Source organism: Dreissena polymorpha, chromosome 10, assembly GCF_020536995.1.
Source record: "Dreissena polymorpha isolate Duluth1 chromosome 10, UMN_Dpol_1.0, whole genome shotgun sequence".
Taxonomy (NCBI): domain Eukaryota; kingdom Metazoa; phylum Mollusca; class Bivalvia; order Myida; family Dreissenidae; genus Dreissena; species Dreissena polymorpha.
This window is the reverse complement of record NC_068364.1, coordinates 28,347,029-28,374,693: the sequence shown is the minus strand read 5'-3', so window position 1 is coordinate 28,374,693 and position 27,665 is coordinate 28,347,029. Positions and strand designations below refer to the sequence as shown.

Below are 27,665 nucleotides of genomic sequence, written 5' to 3'. Positions count from 1 at the left end.
TTAAAGTCCACTGTCTGTTCATTGCACCACTCTGGATTGTGGTTTCAGTGGTATTGAAATTGGATTATGTGGATTAAATTTGATTGAATGAGCACTAAATATAGCAATCACATGACTTGAAAGTGCTCACCTGACCATAGTTCAGGTCATGTGATTGCTATTTTTTTTAAACAAGTTTTTTCAATTTATTGGATAAATGAATATTCCAACCAGCAACTGTCACAATCCTCAATAGTTCAAGTGATAGAGCAGTGGGAGGGTTTGGGAGTTGCTCTCTGGGTGTGGGTTCCTAGCTGGGGACATGCACATGTGGTCGTACATTAGGGGCGTTTACAACCCTTGATGGGAATTGGTTAGGTTAAGTTGAGAAACTAAAGAAAAAGTATAGACTGATAAAAAAAAAATACAAATATGTATATATAAATAAATATTTTGATGAACAATTGGTATTGAAATAACATCTAATATCGCCAAGTGTTAAAGAAAAAAATTTAAAAAAACTTTTTTTAGTACAAGTTTCTGATTCTTAAAGTGTTCCTTATTCCTTAAGCCAACATTTAATGTGTAAATGATATGTCCAAACAGTCCACTAATATTGTTTAACAGTCCACTGATATTGTCTGATAGTCCACAGATATTTTCTAACTGTCCACTGATATTGTCTAACAGTCCACTGATATTGTCAAACAGTCCACTGATATTGTCTAATAGTCCACTGATATTGTCTAATAGTTCACTGATATTGTCTAATAGTCCACTGATATTGTGTAATAGTCCACTGATATTGTCTAATAGTCCACTGATGATATCTAATCATCTTTTTATTAGTTGGCAGGGCTGGATCGATATCGTGACTTCAAACAGGGATAGACTCAACTGTTCTGGTCCCGTGTTCCAACAAAGACCGTGCCCCAGTCCTGAGGATTTGTTATGAGCTAACATGGGCAGACAACTGCATTTGATTGTCGGAGCGAGCATAAGCGTCCCTGAAATGATATGGGACTAAGTTTTAATCTTTGTCGCATTATGAAAAGAAAACATGGGAGAGATAAACGTTGAGTTTTAATGTAAACCATGTTCAATTCAATCAAAAATAAAAACTCGTTCATTTGCAATATGTGCTTCATTCACCAAGTTACACGTATTTACTGTTCTTTTACAAATGAGCCTTGCTCTGGGAAAACAGGGTTTAATGCATGTGTGTAAAGTGTTATCCCAGATTAGCAAGACTTAGTGAAGTCAGCACAGGCTAATCAGGGATGACACTTTTCGTTTAAACTGTTGTATTTATTTTAAAGAACTTACTTCATTTGCATACAGCACAGGCCTAATCTGGGACGACCCTTAGAGCGGCTCAAATATAATGCTAATTCATCTAAAAGACAATTTGTCATTTATTTAAATAATTACATGCAGCAATATGCTGTCAAATGTTTTACATTAAAAGATGCTGGATCTGTAAAATTATAGACAAAAAAATCAGAATACTTACAGAAATTCATATATGTATTGTAGACCTTGTGGTTAGGAATTGACATATATACATATAATACTGGTATACATGTATTGTACAGATTGTGAATGTAGCTGTTACTTAGTTCGGTCAAATAAGACTAGCACAAGTAGCTTACTATGCAAATTAAACATTTGGGCCATGCTATGTGAAAAGGAGGTTTAACGCATGTTAGTAAAGTGCCGTCCCTTATTAGCCTGTGCAGTCTGCAAACGTGTCGAAGAAGAAAAGTGTTGTCCCTGATTACCCTGTGCAAACTGCACAGGCTAATCTGGGACAACACTTTACGCACATGCATTTAACCTTCTTTTCTCAGAGCGTGGCTTATTTATTTGTTATGGAGGTTTTGAGGCATCAACTAAACGAATTAAAATAATTTCAATTATTTCTCAGTAGACATGATAACATAAAATCTAATATGACATTATGTCAAATCATCATATATGTTGTGTAGAAAATTTAAGATTTTCAAAAACAGGAGCCTTTATTGTCAAACTATTCTTAAGATAAAATGAAGACCACATAAACATACATTGCAACACTTAACTGAACTTTTTGATTGGATTATTTCAAACTTAACTGAACTTTTCGATTGGATTATTTCAAAAGCTTTTTAATTGACTTTAACAAAGTTGACAAAGGTTCAATATTTGATCACCAATGCAAGGGCTCAGGAACACTGAAAATGCAATCACCTTGTATAAACTAGTCCTTTGTCACAGACATGACGAATATCCCCCCCATGCCGCATTGACACAGAATATTTTGCATGTTGTCTTCACAAAAAACAGCGAACACCATGCTCAGTGTTTAAAACGCACTAAGTGACCCTGTGACTTAGTTTTTGACCCAGCATCGCCCATGTTTAAACTTGGCCTAGACATCATTTAGATACAACTTCTGACCAAGTTTGGTAAAGCTCGGATGAAAACTACTTGAATTAGAGAGCGGACACCATGCTGAATGTTTAAAATGCACTAAGTGACCCCGTGACCTATTTTTGACCCGGCAAACCCATATTCAAACTTGACCTAGACATCATCTAGATACATCTGACCAAATTTGGTGAAGATCAGATGACAACAACTTGAATTAGAGAGCGGACACTGAATACGGACCGACCGACAGAAAGACAGACAAGCTCAGTCCTATATACCCCCCCTAAACTTCCTTTGTGGGGGTATAACTACAAGCTCAAATGGTACGCAAATGGTACCATTAAATCACAAAATAATTGCTTTTATTTACTTTGTTTTATTATGTTCTCTCTATGCAGGTTACATTATACAAAATATTTTTGGTGTTTAATGTTATTCTCTTTAAAAATATAAACAGCATTTATTTGAAGACACAATTCTCTGTATGGGCACTTGCCAGACTTTATTATTGAATATTTCTGTGTGCATGTGAAAGGACAAACAGTGTTGTATTCAGCAAATGCACTGTTTTGCTTTAAGGTTGGAGACTACATGAGACTTTGACAGATTGCAGAAAACCCTCATGAACTGGAGAGAAGCCAGTAAAAAGATGGCCATAAAACAATGACCGTTGATTTGCGTTGAGTTCCTCCTCATATACCACATGACCTATATTTTTTATTGTTTAAATCTATTCGGCTTGGAATGCTCTTCAAGAAAGGTATGAGGGTCTCTGTGCCCAATACATTGACTTTGTTTTTTGTTAAAGTTATTGCTTGAACTTGTTAAAGAAATCTTTTAGTATATTGTGACCTTAATATAACGTTTTAACAATCATTTTCCATTCGATATGTTTGGAATTTGAAGAGCTTTTATTTTGGAGAGGTCACTCATACTTAAACAGTGAATAATTTACAACATGGAGGAGGAGTTGTCCCTCTTGCTATACACTATAAATCAAATGAGCTTCATTCTGGGAAAACTGGGCTTAATGAATGTGCCTAAAGTGTCATATAAGATAAACCTGAGCAGGCTAATTAGGGATGACACTTTGAACTTTTAAGGAAATTTTTCATTTATATGAATTGTTTTTTAAACAAAAATCCAGTTAATGCGGAAAGTGTCGTCCGTGATCAGCCTGCATTGGCAAATCTAGAATGACAATTTACGCACATGCATTAAGCCCAGTTTTCCGAAAACAAGGCCTTTAACCAATCATTATCTTCTGTAGAAGCTCGCCTCTCAACGCTGCTCCGTTCGTCTGAACAAACGTCTGCTGATTGACCATGTTTCCTAGCAACGTCAGGAACCCTGCCATCTAGTTCTGCTCGAGCTTTGTGTCTGAAGAGTTCAAAGACAATAAGAATTTTATATCTAAATTTTATGTGCCACGCTCAGAGAAAATAAATTTACATCCAAACTATATGAGCCGCGCTCTGTGAAAACAAGCAAGAGCGTACAGTATTGCCCAACATTAGATTGTGCATTCCACACTGGGAAAACAAGCAAGAGCGTACAGTATTGCCCCACATTAGATTGTGCATTCCACACTGGGAAAACATGCAAGAGTGTACAGTATTGCCCCACATTTGATTGTGCATTCCACACTGGGAAAACATGCAAGAGCGTACAGTATTGCCCCACATTAGATTGTGCATTCCGCACTGGGAAAACATGCAAGAGCGTACAGTATTGCCCCACATTAGATTGTGCATTCCAAACTAGGAAAACATGCAAGAGAGTACAGTATTGCCCCACATTATATTGTGCAGTCCACGCTGGGAAAACATGCAAGAGCGTACAGTATTGCCCCACATTAGATTGTGCAGTCCACACTGGAAAAACATGCAAGAGAGTACAGTATTGCCCCACATTAAATTGTGCAGTCCACACTGGGAAAACATGCAAGAGAGAACAGTATTGCCCCACATTAGATTGTGCAGTCCACACTGGGAAAACATGCAAGAGAGTACAGTATTGCCCCAGATTAGATTGTGCAGTCCACACTGGGAAAACATGCAAGAGAGTACAGTATTGCCCCACATTAGATTGTGCAGTCCACACTGGGAAAACATGCAAGAGAGTACAGTACTGCCCCACATTAGATTGTACAGTCCACACTTGGAAAACAAGCAAGAGCGTACAGTATTTCCCCACATTAGATTGTGCAGTCCACACTGGGAAAACAAGCAAGAGCGTACAGTATTACCCCACATTAGATTGTGCAGTCCACACTGGGAAAACATGCAAGAGAGTACAGTATTGCCCCACATTAGATTGTCCAGTCCACACTGGGAAAACATGCAAGAGAGTACAGTATTGCCCCAGATTAGATTGTGCAGTCCACACTGGGAAAACATGCAAGAGAGTACAGTATTGCCCCACATTAGATTGTGCAGTCCACACTGGGAAAACATGCAAGAGAGTACAGTATTGCCCCACATAAGGTTGTGCAGTCCACACTGGGAAATCATGCAAGAGAGTACAGTATTGCCCCACATTAGATTGTGCAGTCCACACTAGGAAAACATGCAAGAGCGTACAGTATTGCCCCACATTAGATTGTGCAGTCCACACTGGGAAAACATGCAAGAGAGTACAGTATTGCCACACATTAGATTGTGCAGTCCACACTGGGAAAACATGCAAGAGAGTACAATATTGCCCCACATTAGATTGTGCATTCCACACTGGGAAAACATGCAAGAGAGTACAGTATTGCCTCACATTTGATTGTGCAGTCCACACTGGGAAACCATGCAAGAGAGTACAGCATCGCCCCAGATTAGATTGGGGTGCATTCCACACAGACTGATTAGGGACAACACTTTTCACCTAGACTGGGTTATTTCTTATAAGGGCCTTCCTTTAATAATCAAAATCTTTAAACACCCTTTAAAATCTTTAAAAGTGTCACAGTGATAAGCCTGTGCGGACTGCACAGATTAATATGGGAAGATACTGTTCACACATGCATCAAGCCTGGTTTTCCTATGATGCCGCTTGTATAAATATAACTACAGCATTATTGATTAGGAAATTAATGCTCATCTGACTAACCTTGCTACATCAACTTAAATTCTATCAGACTATGGCTAGCTATATCCTGAAGTACAAATGGGCCAAATTTCAGGACCATAGCTAAAAAAACAAGATGGCCCTAGATCGCTCATCTGAGGAAAACTGGTATAATACATTAACAGGAGCTCCTACAAGCTATTTACAATATTATGTATATTTTGGATGCATGCATAAGTTGATTTTTAGGAATTGAATTGAATTATATATAATCCCAACCAGAATTCATCAAGATAAACATTCTGACTAAATTTCATAAAGATCTGATAAGCTGTGACCTCCTCGTCTACATGAAGTTTTACTATGATTTGAGCAGATGATCTACTTTATGACCTCAGATGACCCATATACAATCCCAAGCCAGATTTCATCAATTAATACATTCTGACAAAATTTCAATAAGACGTGATGAAAACTATGACCTCTTTCATCTACACAAGGTTTTACTAGAATTGGCCTGGTGACCTAATTTTTGACCCCAGATGACCCATATACGATCCAACATCAGATATTATCAAGATAAACATTCTGACCATATTTCATTAAGATCAGATGAAAACTATGACCTATATTGTCTACACAAAGTTTTCTATTATTTGACCTAGCGACCTAGTTTCTGACCCCAGATGACCCAAATACAATCCCAATCCGGATTTCATCAAGATAAACATTCTGACAAAACTTTATAAAGATTTGATTGAAACTGTGACCTCTATTGTTTACACAAAGTTTTTCTATGATTTGACCTAGTTTTTGACCCCAGATGACCCAAATACAATCCCAACCCAGATTTCATCAAGATTAACATTCTGACCACATTTCATAAAGATTGGATGAAAACTGTGATCTCTACTGTCTACACAAACAATTTGTTGACAGACACACGCATACACGACTGACGCCGGACATCACATGATAACATAAGCTCACCATGTGACTTCGGGACAGGTGAGCTAAAACACGATACCATATATTTAAACTTAAGCTCCTTCTAAATGCATGGCAAAGTTATATCACTATTAATTCATATCTAAACAGTTGTAGGAAGAAAACTGCCAAGGTAGTGCTTAAACAGGGACACGTTGCTTCTTCTATTTTGAATTCAAGTCTTGGACAAGAAAAATACATTAGCGTTTCCTTTTAAGACGATCATTAATCGAAGCAGTAGACATTAATAATGAAATAATACACAAACAGAGAAATACTGGTAAGAACAATACACCAGAATGATTGACAGTTTTATACAATTATTCATAACAATCTGAATAAGCTCAGTTTATTAAGGAACTAAATTTTCTGGTCAAGCGTCAATCTAAAATGAACATTTTTCAAACAGAGTGGGATCCCTTCTGCACCAAAAACCATAAGATCAAAATTAATAATGTGAGCACATTGTATTTGGTTTGGGTGAATACATGTATTTGATTTGTATAGAGAAACCTTATTTTGTTTTTTACCTTTTATTATTATTTAACAAAACACTTGAAGGCAAATCAAGAAAACAATACACTTGTTTAAACGGACGTTGGGTTTTTAGGACGGCCACACAGACAAGTAAAATCCTTAATACCTCACACTTTTTGGGGCAAAAAAAAACATATCATACACACTGAATAGACAACAGAGTTGTGAGGGTATGACTCTGAATAATTATGAAATATAAGCAATACCTCTGAATTATTATGAAATATGAGCAATAACTCTGAATAATTATGAAATATGAGCAATAACTTTGAATAATGCAAGAGAGTACAGTATTGCCCCACATTAGATTGTGCAGTCCACACTGGGAAAACATGCAAGAGTGTACAGTATTGCCCCACATTAGATTGTGCAGCCCACACTGGGAAAATATGCAAGAGCGTACAGTATTGCCCCACATTAGATTATGCAGTCCACACTGGGAAAACATGCAAGAGCGTACAGTATTTCCCCACATTTGATTGTGCAGTCCGCACTGGGAAAACAAGCAAGAGCGTACAGTATTGCCCAACATTAGATTGTGCATTCCACACTGGGAAAACATGCAAGAGAGTACAGTATTGCACCAGATTAGATTGTGCAGTCCACACTGGGAAAACATGCAAGAGAGTACAGTATTGCCCCACATTAGATTGTGCAGTTCACACTTGGAAAACAAGCAAGAGCGTACAGTATTGCCCCACATTTGATTGTGCAGTCCGCACTGGGAAAACAAGCAAGAGCGTACAGTATTGCCCCACATTAGATTGTGCATTCCACACTGGGAAAACATGCAAGAGAGTACAGTATTGCACCAGATTAGATTGTGCAGTCCACACTGGGAAAACATGCAAGAGAGTACAGTTTTGCCCCAGATTAGATTGTGCAGTCCACACTGGGAAAACATGCACCCTTTAAAGTCTTTAAAAGTGTCACAGTGATAAGCCTGTGCGGACTGCACAGATTAATATGGGAAGATACTGTTCACACATGCATCCAGCCTTGTTTTCCTATGATGCCGCTTGTATAAATATAACTACAGCATTATTGATTAGGAAATTAATGCTCACCTGACTAACCTTGCTACATCAACTTAAATTCTATCAGACTATGGCTAGCTATATCCTGAAGTACAAATGGGCCAAATTTCAGGACCATAGCTAAAAAAACAAGATAGACCTAGATCGCTCATCTGAGGACAACTGGTATAATACATTAACAGGAGCTTCTACAAGCTATTTACAATATTATGTACATTTTGGATCCATGCATAAGTTGATTTTTAGGAATTGAGTTGAATTATATATAATCCCAACCAGGATTCATCAAGATAAACATTCTGTCTAAATTTCATAAAGATCTGATAAATTGTGACCTCCTTGTCTACAGGAAGTTTCACTATGATTTGAGCAGATGATCTACTTTATGATGATGAAATCTGAGCAATAACTCTAAATAATTATAAAATATGAGCAATAAATCTGAATAATTATGAAATATGAGCAATAACTCTGAATAATTATGAAATATGAGCAATAACTCTGAATAATTGTGAAATATGAGCAATAACTATTGATAATGATGGAATATGAGCAATAACTCTGAATAATTATGAAATATGAGCAATAACTCTGAATAATTATGCAATATGAGCAATAATTCTGAATAATTATGATATACATGTATGGGCAATAACTCTGAATACTTATGAAACATTAGCATTTACTCTGAATAATTATGAAATATGAGCAATAACTCTGAATAATTATGAAATATGAGCAATAACTCTGAATAGTTATGAAATAAGAGCAATAACTCTGAATAATAATGAAATATGAGCAATATCTCTGAATAATTATGAAATATGAGCAATAACTCTGAATAATTATGAAATATAGCAATATCTCTGAATAATTATGAAATATGAGCAATAATTCTGAATATTAATGATATATGGGCAAAAACTCTTAATAGTTATGGTATAAGGGTAATAACTTTTAAACCTGCATAGGGGCTGCTAGGCAACATCACCCTTGTTCCATCTCCACGGGCTGTAACAGGTTGCCCATAGCAACTGCAATGCATCATTGCTCATAGCAACCGCATTGTTGCCCATTGCAAACGCATCATTGCTCATAGCAAATCCATCACTACTGGTCAGCAGGTGAGGTAAGGGAGGTAAGTGGAGTCTGTTCACCTGCTTCAGCAGGGGAAACCACACCTGTATCCCACCGATGCAGTTGATCACATCCTGGAGCAAGAATGCATCATTCATGAAAATTTCCAAAGTATAACTGAATAGCCCTTGTACTTGAAACTAATTATACTCACACAAGTTTGATTATAGTAACAATACCGTGAAATCATCATTCTTTATGGGCCATTATTGTTTGATGATTTTGTGATTGACCAATCAATCAATTTTTCATACACTCATTAGAAAATGACTCAGGCAAAATCTCCTCTTTTTTAAATAAAAAAGCACACCAAAGTACGTTTCAACAAAAATTAATTTTTTTTGAAAAACCAGGAAATTTCATGCCAACAAATAATAATTAAGTTACAGTATAACTTAACAATCATTGTACTGGTAACTTATCAAAGTCACAGAAGTTTGAATATAGTGACAATATTCAGCTACAAGGCTTTAACCCTTACCCTGGGAAAGCAGGGCATAATGAATGTGCATTAAGTATTATCACAGATTTGCCTGTGCAGCCTGCACAGGCAGACCAGGGATGACCCTTTCAGCTTTCATGAATTCTTTCTTTTTAAGGAAATCTTTTCTAAATACAAATTTAATACCAGGAGAAATGTGCCATCTCTCACTAACCAATGCAGACTGCGCAGGCTAATCTTGGATGACAATTTACGCACATGTATTAAGCCATCTCTGACTTACCTATGCAGACTGCACAGGATAATCTTGGATGACAATTTACGCACATGTATTTAGCCATCTCTGACTAACCTATCTAGACTGCACAGGCTAATATGGGATGATATTATATGCACATGTATTTAGCCATCTCTGACTAACCTAGGCAGACTGCACAGGCTAATCTGGGATGACATTTTAAGCACTTGTATTTAGCAATCTCTGACTTACCTATGCAGACTGCACAGGCTAATCTTGGATGACATTTCACTCACATGTATTTTGCAATCTCTGACTAACCTAGGCAGACTGCACAGGTAAATCTGGGATGACATTTTACGCACATGTATTTAGCCATCTCTGACTAACCTATGCAGACTGCACAGGCTAATCTTGGATGACATTTTACGCACATGTATTTAGCCATCTCTGACTAACCTATGCAGACTGCACAGGCTTATCTTGGATGACATTTTACGCACATGTATTTAGCCATCTCTGACTAACCTAGGCAGACTGCACAGGCTAATCTTGGATGACAATTTACGCACATGTATTTAGCCATCTCTGACTAACCTAGGCATACTGCACAGGCTAATCTTGGATGACAATTTACGCACATGTATTTAGCCATCTCTGACTTACCTATGCAGACTGCACAGGCTAATCTTGGATGACATTTTACGCACATGTATTTAGCCATCTCTGACTAACCTAGGCAGACTGCACATGCTAACCTTGGATGACATTTCACTCACATGTATTTAGCAATCTCTGACTAACCTAGGCAGACTACACAGACTAATCTGGGATGACATTTTACGCACATGTATTTAGCCATCTCTGACTAACCTATGCAGAATACACAGACTAATCTTGGATGACATTTTATGCACATGTATTTAGCCATCTCTGACTAACCTATGCAGACTGCACAGGCGTATCTGGGATGACATTATACGCACATGTATTTAGTCATCTCTGACTAACCTAGGCAGACTGCACATGCTAACCTTGGATGACATTTCACTCATATGTATTTAGCAATCTCTGACTAACCTATCTAGACTGCACAGGCTAATATGGGATGACATTTTACGCACATGTATCTAGCCATCCCTGACTAAGCTATGCAGACTGCACAGGCTAATCTGGGATGACATTTTACGCATATGTATTTAGCCATCTCTGACTAACCTAGGCAGACTGCACAGGCTAATCTGGGATGACATTTTACGTACATGTATTTAGCCATCTCTGACTAACCTAGGCAGACTACACATACTAATCTGGGATGACATTTTACGCATACGTATTTAGCCATCTCTGACTAACCTATGCAGACTGCATAGGCTAATCTGGGATGACATTTTACGCATATGTATTTAGCAATCTCTGACTAACCTTGGCAGACTGCATAGGCTAATCTTGGATGACATTTTACGCACTTGTGTTGAGCAATCTCTGACTAACCTTGGCAGACTGCACAGGCTAATCTGGGATGACATTTTACTCACTTGTATTGAGCCATCTCTGACTAACCTATGCAGACTGCACAGGCTAATCTAGGATGACATTTTACGCACATGTTTTGAGCAATCTCTGACTAACCTAGGCAGACTGCACAGGCTAATCTGGGATGACATTTTATGCACATGTTTTGAGCCATCTCTGACTAACCTAGGCAGACTGCACAGGCTAATCTAGGATAATATTTTACGCACATGTATTTAGCCATCTCTGACTAACCTATGCAGACTGCACAGGCTAACATTGATGACATTTTTCACAAATGCATTAATTCACATTTTCCTAGAGCAGAGCTCATTTTAATTAATATAGCAAACAGATATTTATTTCCTTCGTTATAGTACCAGCAAACAGCTATTTCCAAATTAGGAAAAAAATAACAAGAGCTGTCAGAGGACAGCACGCTCGACTATTCGAGTGCTTGACAGTATAACGTAAGCCATCATGGGGTAATTGTTCAAATTATTCAATAGGGTCAAGGTTATAGTTCACAGGGCCCTCACACTACTTTGGGGGAAGGGGTCCGCAGCCCTTAGGAGGGGGAATTTTCACGGCGTTTCCCTTTTTGGGGGATTCTTTTACTTACTCTCTCATTATTTCATTTGAACATGTTGCCCTATATTCATTGCATTTTTCATAATTTAGTATGTTTGAAAAGATTAAATTGAAATAGAATTGAGATATAATAATCATGAGACACATCTTTCTATTAAAAAAAAAAGGGGAAAAAAGTATACTTTTCAGGTGGGGGACTGCCGCCGAAATTCGGCGGCAGATTTGATAGATTGAGGGCCCTGGTTCAGGTATATTTTCCACAATCTATTAAACATTTGTAAAGACATAAAACAAACTAATAAGATTTTATTTCAAGTTTGATAGCAATAGCTAGGGTGGGAAGTTTGGACAGTCCTTCAAAAATAAAAATTGGGGGGGGGGGGGGTTGAGAGGGGTGTATAATGTGGGTTGTGGTCATTTATTACATGATCTTTCAAAAATAAAAAGGAAAAAAAAAATGGAGGGGGGTGGGGGCAGGGTTTATGGGTTGGGGCGTGGGGTATTGTTTGGGTGGAATCCATTGTGGTATTCAGGTAAGCGTTGTTTTGTAAAAGTATAAATAAAATCTGATCAAAAATAAAGAAGTTATAACAATTTAACTAAAATTTACTCTTGACCTTGAGAGTCAAGGTCATTGAAAGGTCAAGGTCAAAATGAACTTGGCAGGTACAGTACCCTCATGTTAGTAAGAAAATATTTGAAGTTTGAAAGCCATAGCGTATGCGTGATTATATTTTTAAAAATGTTTACATTGCCAATGTTATATAAAGAGCTTTGTGATTTATAGCAAAAACATAAAACTAATAATTTATAATTACTAAACATAGAGGTTTTGTATCTAGAAAAAGTTAAGAAAATATTTTACAACAAGATTTGTTTCAATGGAATTGTTGTAAGTATTTGTTTTTGTTTTTAGAAGGATTTTTTTTTAATTAAATTGTTTTGCAATAAAATTTGTCTGGGAAGCATTATTGATGGTTTATAGAATGTATGATTCACCTAAATCGAATCCATTTTTTTTGGTGTTGTTCATATTTATTTTTTACAAGGGCAATCTCAGATTCAATTTTTATTCTCGTATTTAGGTATTCAATAAAGTGAGGAAAGGTTGGTATGCATTTTTGGTATTTCATTTTAAATATAGATTTTAATAGTATCACAATAAAGTTAAATACATCAGAGTGTAGTTTTTTCTCAGTGAATCCAAAGAAAGCATGAGTTTTATTTATTTCAATTAATATGTTTTTACTGGCAAGAAATGTTTCCATCTTTTTCCATATTATTTGAATGTGTTGGCACTCCCAAAATAAGTGGTCTATTGTTTCAATATGGGATTGACAGAAATCACATATTGTGCTGTTGCTAAGTTTGCATTTAAAGAGAAATGTGTTTGTGGGGATGATTCGCATGATAAATTTATATTGAAAGCTGCGTAAAGACATGTCGATGGTTGAAATGTGGGACACAATATGGATTTCATCAAACCATTATTGCAAATAATAATATCATTTCAAAAATAAATACATTTTTTGAGAAAAAATATATCTTATGTTCAATCAAATTAAATATATGGATAAAGCATTAATCATACAAAACAAATTATGTCAAATGTGTTCAATACACATCAAACTTTGTACAAAACAACAATTCAAGGTGTGAAATCAAACCAGAAACAAATGCATCACCTCTTTTTAAGAGTAATTAAATTCATCTGTCAACAGCAATTTCACACCTACCAGTATAGACAGCAATTAGTTCACACATTTAGGCTTTGATGTCAACATTCACTAATTTTTGACAGAGTTTTTCAATCACTATATATTAACCAACATTAATATTTTCAAACACCATAAACAATTAAGGAAAAAATACAATAAGATTCAATTAAACAACACATTATTTAAACATTCACATATTAAATCACATTTTTGATAAAAAGAAGATATACAATATTGATGTACCTAGCATGTGCTATGGACAAGGAGCTACATTCTAGAAAACATAAATAATAGATGAAAATCAGTGGCGACCTACTTCTTGGTTCATACTATGTGCTGGTGTATTTCTCTACTAGCACTAGCCTGTGCTATGGACAAGGAGCTACATTCTACAAAACATAAACAATCGATGAAAATCAGTGGCTACCTACTTCTTGGTACATACTGTGTGCTGGTGTATTTCTCTACTAGCACTAGCCTGTGATATGGACAAGGGGCTACATTCTACAATACAGAAACTATGGATTGACATCAATGGCTTCCTACTACTTGGTACATACTATGTGCTGGGGTATTTCTCTACTAGCACTAGCCTGTGCCTGGGACAAGAGGCTACATTCTACAATACAGAAACTATAGATGGACATCAGTGGCGACCTACTTCTTGGTACATACTATGTGCTGGTGTATTTCTCTACTAGCACTAACCTGTGCTATGGACAAGGGGCTACATTCTTCAATACAGAAACTATAGATGGACATCAGTGGCGACCTACTTCTTGGTACATACTATGTGCTGGTGTATTTCTCTACTAGCACTAGCCTGTGCTATGGACAAGGGGCTACATTCTACAATACAGAAACAATAGATGAAAATCAGTGGCTACCTACTTCTTGGTACATACTATGTGATGGTGTATTTCTCTACTAGCACTAGCCTGTGCCTGGGACAAGAGGCTACATTCTACAATACATAAACTATGGATGAACATCAGTGGCTACCTACTTCTTGGTACATACTATGTGCTGGTGTATTTCTCTACTAGCACTAGCCTGTGCCTTGGACAAGGGGCTACATTCTACAATATCGAAACTAAGGATCAACACCAGTGGCTACCTACTTCTTGGTACATACTATGTGCTGGTGTATTTCTCTACTAGCACTAGCCTGTGCCTTGGACAAGGCGCTACATTCTACAATACAGAAACTATGGATGGATATCAGTGGCTACCTACTTCTTGGTACATACTATGTGCTGGTGTATTTCTCTACTAGCACTAGCCTGTGCCTTGGACAAGGAGCTACATTCTACAAAAAATAAACTATAGATGAAAATCAGTGGCTACCTACTTCTTGGTACATACTATGTGCTGGTGTATTTCTTTCTAGCACTAGCCTGTGTCTGGGACATGGGGCTACATCCTACTATACATAAACTTAGGATGGACATCAGTGGCTTCCTACTACTTGGTACATACTATGTGCTGGTGTATTTCTCTACTAGCACTAGCCTGTGTCTGGGACAAGGAGCTACATTCTACAATACAAAAACTATGGATGGATATCAGTGGCTACCTACTTCTTGGTACTTACTATGTGCTGGTGTATTTCTCTACTAGCACTAGCCTGTGCCTGGGACAAGGAGTTACATTCTACAAAACATAAACTATTGATGGATATCAGTGGCTACCTACTTCTTGGTTCATACTATGTGCTTGTGTATTTCTCTACTAGCACTAGCCTGTGCTATGGACAAGGGGTTACATTCTACAAAACATAAACTATTGATGGATATCAGTGGCTACCTACTTCTTGGTACATACTATGTGCTGGTGTATTTCTCTACTAGCACTAGCCTGTGCCTTGGACAAGGGGCTACATTCTACAATACAGAAACTATGGATGGACATCAGTGACTACCTACTTCTTGGTACATACTATGTGCTGGTGCATTTCTCTACTAGCACTAGCCTGTGCCTGGGACAAGGAGCTACATTCTACAAAACAGAAACTATAGATGAACATCAGTGGCTACCTTCTTCTTGGTACATACTATGTGCTGGTGTATTTCTCTACTAGCACTAGCCTGTGCTATGGACAAGGGGTTACATTCTACAATACAGAAACTATGGATGGATATCAGTGGCTACCTACTTCTTGGTACAAACTATATGCTGGTGTATTTCTGTACTAGCACTAGCCTGTGCTATGGACAAGGGGCTACATTCTACAAAACATAAACTATAGACGGACATCAGTGGCGACCTACTTCTTGGTACATACTATGTGCTGGTGTATTTCTCTACTAGCACTAGCCTGTGCTATGGACAAGGGGCTACATTCTACAAAACATAAACTATAGATGAACATCAGTGGCTATCTACTTCTTGGTACATACTATGTGCTGGTGTATTTCTCTACTAGCACTAGCCTGTGCTATGGACAAAGAGCTACATTCTACAAAACAGAAACTATGGAAAGACCTCAGTTGCTACCTACTTCTTGGTACACACTATGTGCTGGTGTATTTCTCTACTAGCACTGGCCTGTGCTATGAACAAGGGGCTACATTCTACAATACAGAAACTATAGATGGACATCAGTGGCGACCTACTTCTTGGTACATACTATGTGCTGATGTATTTCTCTACTAGCACTAGCCTGTGCCTGGGACAAGAGCTACATTCTACAAAACAGAAACTATGGATGTATATCAGTGGCTACCTACTTCTTGGTTCATACTATGTGCTGGTGTATTTCTGTACTAGCACTAGCCTGTGCCTTGGACAAGGGGCTAAATTCTAAAAAACAGAAACTATAGATGAACATCAGTGGCTATCTACTTCTTGGTACATACTATGTGCTGATGTATTTCTCTACTAGCACTAGCCTGTGCCTGGGACAAGGAGCTACATTCTACAATACAGAAACTATGGATGGACATCAGTGACTACCTACTTCTTGGTACATACTATGTGCTGGTGCATTTCTCTACTAGCACTAGCCTGTGCCTGGGACAAGGAGCTACATTCTACAAAACAGAAACTATAGATGAACATCAGTGGCTACCTTCTTCTTGGTACATACTATGTGCTGGTGTATTTTTCTACTAGCACTAGCCTGTGCTATGGACAAGGGGTTACATTCTACAATACAGAAACTATGGATGGATATCAGTGGCTACCTACTTCTTGGTACAAACTATATGCTGGTGTATTTCTGTACTAGCACTAGCCTGTGCTATGGACAAGGGGCTACATTCTACAAAACATAAACTATAGATGGACATCAGTGGCGACCTACTTCTTGGTACATACTATGTGCTGGTGTATTTCTCTACTAGGACTAGCCTGTGCTATGGGCAAGGGGTTACATTCTACAAAACATAAACTAAAGATGAACATCAGTGGCGACCTACTTCTTGGTACATACTATGTGCTGGTGTATTTCTCTACTAGCACTAGCCTGTGCCTGGGACAAGGAGGTACATTCTACAAAACAGAAACTATGGAAAGACCTCAGTGGCTACCTACTTCTTGGTACATACTATGTGCTGGTGTATTTTTCTACTCGCACTAGCCTGTGCCTTGGACAAGAAGCTACATTCTACAATACAGAAACTATGGATGGACATCAGTGGCTACCTACTTCTTGGTTCATACTATGTGCTTGTGTATTTCTCTACTAGCACTAGCCTGTGCTATGGGCAAGGGGCTACATTCTACAAAACATAAACTATAAATGAACATCAGTGGCGACCTACGTCTTGGTACATACTATGTGCTGGTGTATTTCTCTACTAGCACTAGCCTGTGCCTAGGACAAGGAGCTACATTCTACAATACAGAAACTATGGATTGACATCAATGGCTACCTTCTTCTTGGTACATACTATGTGCTGGGGTATTTCTCTACTAGCACTAGCCTGTGCCTGGGACAAGAGCTACATTCTACAATACAGAAACTATAGATGGACATCAGTGGCGACCTACTTCTTGGTACATACTATGTGCTGGTGTATTTCTCTACTAGCACTAGCCTGTGCTATGGACAAGGGGCTACATTCTACAAAACAGAAACTATAGATGAACATCAGTGGCTACCTACTTCTTGGTACATACTATGTGCTGGTGTATTTCTCTACTAGCACTAGCCTGTGCTATGGACAAGGGGCTACATTCTACAAAACAGAAACTATAGATGAACATCAGTGGCTACCTACTTCTTGGTACATACTATGTGCTGGTGTATTTCTCTACTAGCACTAGCCTGTGCCTGGGACAAGAAGCTACATTCTACAATACAGAAACTATGGATGGACATCAGTGGCTACCTTCTTCTTGGTACATACTATGTGCTGGTGTATTACTCTATTAGCACTAGCCTGTGCCTGGGACAAGGAGCTACATTCTACAAAACAGAAACTATAGATGAACATCAGTGGCTACCTACTTCTTGGTACATACTATGTGCTGGTGTATTTCTCTACTCGCACTAGCCTGTGCCTTGGACAAGAATCTACATTCTACAATACAGAAACTATGGATGGACATCAGTGGCTACCTACTTCTTGGTTCATACTATGTGCTTGTGTATTTCTCTACTAGCACTAGCCTGTGCTATGGACAAGGGGCTACATTCTACAAAACATAAACTATAAATGAACATCAGTGGCGACCTACTTCTTGGTACATACTATGTGCTGGTGTATTTCTCTACTAGCACTAGCCTGTGCCTGGGACAAGGAGCTACATTCTACAATACATAAACTATGGATTGACATCAATGGCTACCTTCTTCTTGGTACATACTATGTGCTGGTGTATTTCTCTACTAGCACTAGCCTGTGTCTGGGACAAGGGGCTACATTCTACAATACAGAAACTATAGATGGACATCAGTGGCGACCTACTTCTTGGTACATACTATGTGCTGGTGTATTTCTCTACTAGCACTAGCCTGTGCTATGGACAAGGGGCTACATTCTACAAAACATAAACTATAGATGAACATCAGTGGCTATCTACTTCTTGGTACATACTATGTGCTGGTGTATTTCTCTACAAGCACTAGCCTGTGCTATGGACAAGGGGCTACATTCTACAAAACAGAAACTATGGAAAGACCTCAGTTGCTACCTACTTCTTGGTACACACTATGTGCTGGTGTATTTCTCTACTAGCACTAGCCTGTGCTATGAACAAGGGGCTATATTCTACAATACAGAAACTATAGATGGACATCAGTGGCGACCTACTTCTTGGTACATACTATGTGCTGATGTATTTCTCTACTAGCACTAGCCTGTGCCTGGGACAAGAGCTACATTCTACAATACAGAAACTATGGATGTATATCAGTGGCTACCTACTTCTTGGTTCATACTATGTGCTGGTGTATTTCTGTACTAGCACTAGCCTGTGCCTTGGACAAGGGGCTACATTCTACAAAACAGAAACTATGGATGGACATCAGTGGCTACCTTCTTCTTGGTACATACTATGTGCTGGTGTATTACTCTATTAGCACTAGCCTGTGCCTGGGACAAGGAGCTACATTCTACAAAACAGAAACTATAGATGAACATCAGTGGCTACCTACTTCTTGGTACATACTATGTGCTGGTGTATTTCTCTACTAGCACTAGCCTGTGCCTTGGACAAGGGGCTACATTTTACAAAACACAAACTATAGATGAACATCAGTGGCTACCTACTTCTTGGTACATACTATGTGCTGGTGTATTTCTCTACTAGCACTAGCCTGTGCCTTGGACAAGGAGCTACATTCTACAATACAGAAACTATGGATGGATATCAGTGGCTACCTACTTCTTGGTACATACTATGTGCTGGTGTATTTCTCTACTAGCACTAGCCTGTGCCTTGGACAAGGGGCTACATTCTACAAAACATAAACTATAGATGGATATCAGTGGCTACCTATTTCTTGGTACATACTATGTGCTGGTGTATTTCTCTACAAGCACTAGCCTGTGCCTGGGACAAGGAGCTACATTCTACAATACATAAACTATAGATGGACATTAGTGGCTATCTACTCCTTGGTACATACTATGTGCTGGTGCATTTCTCTACTAGCACTAGCCTGTGCCTGGGACAAGGAGCTACATTCTACAATACAGAAACTATAGATGGATATCAGTGGCTACCTACTTCTTGGTACATACTATGTGCTGGTGTATTTCTCTACTAGCACTAGCCTGTGCCTGGGACAAGGAGCTTCATTCTACAATACAGAAACTATGGATGGACATCAGTGGCTACCTACTTCTTGGTACATACTATGTGCTGGTGTATTTCTCTACTAGCACTAGCCTGTTCCTGGGACAAGGAGCTAAATTCTACAAAACATAAACTAATGATCAACATCAGTGGCAACCTACTTCTTGGTACATACTATGTGCTGGTGTATTTCTCTACTAGAAGTAGCCAGTGCCTGGGACAAGGAGCTACATTCTACAAAACATAAACTATAGATGGACATCAGCGGCGACCTATTTCTTGGTTCATACTAAGTGCTGGTGTATTTCTGTACTAGCACTAGCCTGTGCTATGGACAAGGGGCTACATTCTACAAAACATAAACTATAGATGGACATCAGTGGCTACCTACTTCTTGGTTAATACTATGTGATGGTGTATTTCTCTACTAGCACTAGCCTGTGCCTGGGACAAGGAGCTACATTGTACAAAACATAAACTATAGATGGACATCAGTGGCGACCTACTTCTTGGTACATACTATGTGCTGGTGTATTTCTCTACTAGCACTTGCTTGTGACTAGGACAAGGAAATACAGTCTTCAATACAGAAACAATTGATGAGCAGCACTGGCTACCTACTTCTTGGTACATACTGTGTGCTGGTGTATTCATCTAAAAGCAAAAGTTTGTGTCTGGGACAAGATGCTATATTCTACAAAACAGAAACTATGGATGAACATCAGTGGCTTACTTTTTGTTGGTACATACTATGTGCTTGTGTATTTTTCTACCAGCACTAACATGTGCTATGGACAAGGGGCTACAGTCTACAAAACAGAAACTTAAGACGGATATCAGTGGCTACCAAGTTCTTGGTACATACTATGTGCTGGTGCATTTCTCTACTAGCCTGTGCTAGGACAAGAAGCTACATTCTACAAAACAGAAACTATGGATGGACATCAGTGGCTATCTCTTCTTGGTACATACTATGTGCTGGTGCATTTTTCTACTAGCACAAGCATGTGCCTGGGACAAGGAGCTACAATCTACAAAACAGAAACTATTGATTGACATCAGTGGTTTCTACTTTCTGGTATGGACACATCTGTATAAATGTGACTCTTAAAATTGTGAGCTCAAAAGTCAATACTGATTACAACCAGATGAATGAAATTAAACTTTATGAATTCTGGAGAAGAAGCTTCAGTCGCAAATCAATGATAGTCAAACAAAAACGTTTTGCCGTTAATAATGGCTTTCTGACTTGAATGTCTGGATAACAAATACATGCCAATATATTTCAGTCTTGTAGAGTTTTATATTACTTATATTCTTGTAGAATTTGTATATGCCTTGCCACATTTGCTTGAGAAATGTAATCTGAATTTCTATGACTGACCTTTAAAGAAATAAACAGATGTGTTCTCACAAGTAACAATGCATATCCAATAGGGACAAATATGGTATATCACATAGAGAAAAGAAAAACCCATGATTCACTGGTAAACACCATGAGAATATCAACAGAAATTAATACATGTTGTGTAGACCTTGTGACTGTGGGTTAGGATTGACAAATATATACTCATAATACATACTGGTAAACATTTATTTATTGTACAGATAGATTGTGAATGTAGCTGTTAGGTAGTTCAGTTGAATAAGACTAGCACAGGTAGCTTACTAAGTTACTACGGCAATAAGTAAATTAAACAGTTATTTTTATGGAGGTTTTCAAGCATCAAGTCAATGAATTTAACTTACCGTAAAAATCCAGTCATAAGTCGAGATTTTTTTCCTGAAAATTTTGATAAAATTCACAGTCTCGACTTATGAGGTCGTCCATGAAAAAAAATGATGACATTCTATCAAGATCGATCCCCGCGGTAATAAATGGTTAAAGTTGTTGTATAGAAAACTTGTTGAAATTTGACACACAAAATGTGTTCTTTTAACTGATACTTACCAATTAATATAACAACAGTTTGCCGCAACATTTCCCTTGTTTTTATTTTCATAGTTTAATCCAAAGTTTTCATGTTAGCAGGTATTTTTTACAACTGAATGTGTGAACAAAACAGTGTTTTTTTCATTCAAAATCAGGTCCGGTAACCGGACCCAATGGAAAAAAGTATATATTTTTCCCAAATGGGAGCTAAAAATTCCCAATGGAACAAAACAATTTTTTTTTTTTTTAGATCAATATTTTGTTCATCTCCCATCCATATAAGATCAACCTTAGTAAATATAATACTGGGCACACTTGTATCCTCAATTTTAAAGCATTTGTTAGCAAAACAACAACAACAATAATTTTCCAATTTTAGTCAAAACGCCGCGAATTTTCCCACTCCAAAGGGACCCGGCCCCAATCCCAAAATGGTGAAAAAAAACACTGCGAAAAGATCAAGTCATTTTTAAAGTCGAGCGAGAATTGGCAACCTGCGTGAATTGACAGTTTGACATCATCAAAGGAAAGCTGCTTCCTGTCAAGAAGCCATAAAGCATCATCCTTCTCGCTGATAAAATAAGATTCCTTTAATTTGTGAAGCGACATGTTTAACCAATCGGGAGTTTGTTATTCACTGGTAATTGTCCAATTATGTTTGAGCACGTGCATAGATCCGCCTTTGAAACTGTTATGTAGAACAAAGGTGGAGTTAGCGGTTTATTGGTTATGTCAATCATTGTTATAAAAACGTGTTTTACCGAGGAACTAATCAATTGTTTTAATAGTCTAAGTAAAAGTACACAGATTTGGTTACAGTGATCACAGTGTGTCATCGGATTATAAGTTTGTGGATTATTACTAGTGTGGACAATTTAGTGTAAACTTTATAATAATAATATATTAATTTGACTAACATTTGATTTGTGAAAATGCCTGGAAAACGCAAACACCATGCGTATGACAATGCGTTTAAAATACGCGTGATAGAATTTGCAGAGCAATCAAATAATAATAGTGCTGCTGAACACGAGTTTGGTGTTTCATATGTCGTTGTTGTGTAAATTGCGATGTACATGTACCGGTATATACGTTCTGGTTTCCTATGTTGTTGATTTTGTTTTTATGTGGTTCATAAGGGTTATGGAGGTTTCGGTAAATGACAAGTTCGGTAAATTGATTTATATAGTAAAAGCCGTGGAGGTTTCGGTAAATTGATTTTATAGAGGAGGTATACCTACAACGAGGTGTTAATGACACCTATTATCGGCTTACAATAACATTAGGGGCATTTATTTGCAAACTGTGGATTAATTTTGATGTACATTAATTGAGTTGTTTGGCACTAATTAATTTATCCGTTTAAATGTACGGACTTGATTTTATCAAATTAGAGATGTTTGCAAAGTGTTATTATTAATTATCCAGGCTTGCAACCTATTGATATTCTAATCGATGGAGGTAAATTATATATTAAAAGTTTATCTTTAGGTCATGATCGTTTTGTATTTTATATATGTTTTTAAACAATTAGTTGATAAAAACCTTAATTAAAGTGTATCAGTTAAAAAATATAATAATGTGGCTCTTACAAGAGGTGGCCTCCACGTGGCAAGAGCTGGGCAACATATTCATTATGTTGGCAAACTACCTCATGTTTATATAATGGTTAAGTTTCGGTGGTTTAAAATACTAAGATCAAATATGTTTGTTTCTTATATAAATAAATTTCTCGCTTCTTTTTCCTACAATCAGGTCAGCACATAAGGTATTATTCTTAAAATAATCTAGATATGTATGTTTAGATCGTGAACATGCTTTAACACTGGTGGCCGAGTTTTTACATACACGACCAGTAACTTTCAAACTGAGAAATAAACAAACGTTTTCCTTCTTTAATCATGTTTACCAAAAAATACTGGTGGTGACATCAAAGGATGTTTGTTTGTGGTAAAAATAACATTATTATGTAATTGGGTAATTATAAAATTATCATGGTCATTGTCAAATAAGAAATGATCATCAGCCACATCAATGCCCTGGGACCATCCACAGCGGTCCACCACATGCTCGACGACGACGAGTCTTGAACGATGAATGACTGATATGGTTGAAATGTAACATTAAATTGAACAGTGTCGTACATGTATCTCATTTGTATTAGAAATGTAATTAAATTAAATCAGCATGCGGAAAATCTGAATGATAATAAAGTGTCGTATTAATATTGTAGTGTGTCAAAAATGTATCTTATTAATATGTGATTACTCCCTCATTATTGTTTTAAATGACATGAAATATTCAAATATATATATTGTATCCATGTTTTACTTGTTGCTAAATAAAACAGATTACAAAGTAAATCAGTTATTATTTTTTATTGAACCGATTTGTTTAGGCAAAAAATGATTTTATTTTGGCCGTAAAACCCATTGTTCCAGTGCAGTAGCCAGGTGCCTGTGTATTATGTTGATAAGATAATGATCATCACAGCAGCTTGCTATTACACAGTGTATTAATTCTGCTGGCGTTGTGTTAGGTGTCATTTTTATCAGTTTTCAATTATGTGTATCTCTTCGCTTAACTCAACGTTTAATGGCACGCGCACTTAACATAATTATAAAACATAACGCGTATCATTATATTACTTTTTATTAATTACGTACACGTATTAAATTTTATATATTGTTTTTTTCTTGTGTTTTTCTCAACCAGAAAGAAATAATAAAACATATAAATAAATATAAAATTTAACATGAAATCATTTTTATTAAATCATATTTTACAAGAAACTTTTTAAAATAGCATTAAACTTAATTGAAGAGCTTACATTGATTCCGCCATAAATCATTACTTCCAGAGCTCCAGATAAAAATTTGGTCAAATTCTTATTTACTCCCTATTTTAAAAATAAATTCTTATTTTACCCCCTATTTATAAAATTAATTCTTAACAATATATTACCAAATAATTTTGAGTGCTTTAGATTCGCAGTCATTTACACAAGAGCTTATAAGTTCACCAATTATTGACGAAACCATGCTTTGGGTATTTGAATCTAATTGAAAAAATGCATGCAGCGAGGACTTTTGACACTGAAATGGCTTTTTTGCCTTCCACGCTTCAATACACCGCTTCAGTAGGCCATAAAAAAAAATTCTGTAAAACAGTCACTCACACTTCGGCTTTATATAGGTCATAATGGCCTTTTGGTCGCCGTTAAAGTCATATCAAAAACCATATTTAACATTTAATATTAATGGAATTTTAAATAGGTATACAGTATATTACTTGTGTATAAAAATTACGATTAGTGTAATTAAAATGGTACAATAAACACTAATGACTCGCCTGCAAATCTAGGAAAACAGAATCGAGACCGTTTGGCCTTTGGACCATTCTTAGGTGTGGCTCTTCCTCACAGCAAACGCTTGAGTGACGTTGATTTAAAGTTGTAGCTTTAATTGAGCGCCAAGACGAGCCAGAACCGGGATGAAATGTTTACCATACATAATTTGCTACTGGAAGATTTACGCACGTTCGAAAATTTCGATTTCGTGTTTTAATTTTTCAATGCGTAACTTTACGCAAAGATTTTAAATCTAAATCGTTATTTAAATAATTTAATTCGTTTTTATGCCTTTACGCATGTTATCTGGAGCACTGATTACTTCTTATTACTATTATGTTATTTAAATAAAAGCACCAATTAAAAAAAAACAACAGTATTGCGTTATTTAAATCATAAAATAAACCAAAAATTTCCTAACAGAATTCGTTTTTCAGAGGTAGCTCATTCATTTCCCTTAATTCTTTACCTTAGGCATAGCATTAATTACTCAACTCAAAATTAATCCACAGTTTGCAAATAAATGCCTCTAATGTTATTGTAAGCCTATAATAGGTGTCATTAACACCTCGTTGTAGGTATACCTCCTCTGTAAAATCAATTTACCGAAACCTCCACGGCTATTACTATATAAATCAATTTACCGAACTTGTCATTTACCGAAACCTCCAGCACCCGTTCATAATGATTTGCTTGTCTATATTTTTATATTATATTATTTTCGATTTCCTAAATAGATTTCGTATTGATTATAATAAACAAATAAAAAAATAAACAAACATTACAACACATGATTATACCTTTGTTGATTGGATTATTTGAAAAACCTGTTCAATCAGTGTTTACGCAGTTGACGAGGAACTGTCCGAATTACCATCTAGTTCGATTTCCGATTCACTTTGTCCAAAGCTTTGCAGACCAGTTGGCTGTGGCCTAGGAGCCGATAACCTATACATATATCTAAATAGTTGTAATTTTCCCATTGTCGCTTAATGTTGTCATCTAAGTTAAATTTGAATTAAATCTTTAGTTCCCATGTTTTTAACTTTACGGGGCCCGATTCATGGAAGCTGACATATTGGGATCAGTAAAAATATTTCACATCTATTCTGGTAGTCGTTGTCGGCATTACTCGTTTATGACAGATCTATATGGATAGAATCTGCGTTGCGGTGGTTTCTCTTGTAATAAATGGGTATATTAATTTAAATTTAATATGATTTTAAGTGCTACCTAATTTGCGGGCAAAAGCTTTAAAGATGTCTATTTTAGTTTGCATATTTATTAGAAATAAAAACCTGCACATTTAAATAGACAACCCAGCTCCCAAAAGGTAATCCGTTTTTAGAGAAATTAACCAAAAACATTTTTTTTGATTTAGGCAATGTATATAAAAACACTAGTCTTGTTTACAAACGTTTCAATAATATGATTATAGGTGCTACCTAATTTACGGGCAAAAGCTTTTTTAGTTTTTTTGATAACCATGTATTATTAATAAATATATGGACATGATTGTGTTCAAAATATGATAATTGTTGCAATAATTTAGTAATGCATCCAAAAAAATCAATCTTAAAACGAGTTACATGTTCCAAGCTTGAAGATCTAGCATCTTATATATTTTTTTGTTTTCTAGCCACAGGAATTTATAGCTGGTTCGGTGTCTGTGGTATAGTGGATGGGGTGTCTGCTAACTGGCTTAGTCACTGGGAGGTCTCTGTATTGATCCTTTAAGTGGGAGCATTCTTTAGATAACCCTAAAGACATACTATGGCGTACCATTTGGGTTGAAAGTCAAGAAGACCTACACGTTAAAAAGAGAAATGTACGTCAAAGTACAATAAGTACGTCGACATGAATATAAAATACACTTCAAAGTATATATTTGTACGACAAAGTACAATTTGTACTTCGACATACATGTTTGTACTTCTACGTACACATTTTCTGAACAGCCAATCAAAACACTAGTCTCTTGAGCCACTTTTCCTTCAGATTTATTCATAATAAATGTTTAAAACTTTAGTTGAGGACAAAATGAATAAAAATATCAGAATGGCAAAATAACATCACATAGAAGTTTCAAGTATTTAATGCATTGAAATAGATTATATACAAATTTGAAGAAGATTCAATTGTTACCTTTTTAAAATTAAAATTGTTCAGCTTATTGTGTGTCTGAAATGATCATGCGGGGCGGAGTATCACGACCGTCCAGCGCATTACTGTGTTGGAAATTCCCAACGGTAACCAGTTACCAAGCATTAATGGGATAAATAATGTATTATAAACTCCCCGTTGATGGTATTTTGTGATAACCATAACTTGCATAAGTCAGAGGTTAATTTCGCCACGCCAGGTCAATAAATACGCACAATATCTATGAGTTAGCGGTCGATAGTCGCATAATTTGGTATAAATTATAATAATAATAATGTTTCATAAATACGCACAATATCTATGAGTAAGCGGTCGATTGTGGCA

At 36.8% G+C, this 27,665-nt stretch overlaps 2 long non-coding RNA genes across 4 annotated transcripts; both read right to left on the bottom strand.

Moving 5' to 3' along the window:
• Positions 1–492: 492 nt before the first annotated feature.
• LOC127847316 (uncharacterized) lies at positions 493–26,257 on the bottom strand. 3 transcript variants are annotated; one of them, XR_008033917.1, is made up of 5 exons: positions 25,979–26,257; positions 21,646–21,679; positions 8,973–9,220; positions 3,643–3,771; positions 493–986 (listed from the first exon to the last, which is right to left on the bottom strand). It is a non-coding gene; the product is annotated as an uncharacterized LOC127847316 (long non-coding RNA). The 3 variants fall into 3 exon arrangements; XR_008033915.1 differs by having other exon boundaries at positions 493–3,771; XR_008033916.1 differs by lacking the exon at positions 21,646–21,679 and having other exon boundaries at positions 493–3,771.
• Positions 10,138–10,535, bottom strand: LOC127847335 (uncharacterized). Its single transcript, XR_008033934.1, has 3 exons — positions 10,493–10,535; positions 10,355–10,423; positions 10,138–10,285 (listed from the first exon to the last, which is right to left on the bottom strand). It is a non-coding gene; the product is annotated as an uncharacterized LOC127847335 (long non-coding RNA).
• Positions 26,258–27,665: the final 1,408 nt, after the last annotated feature.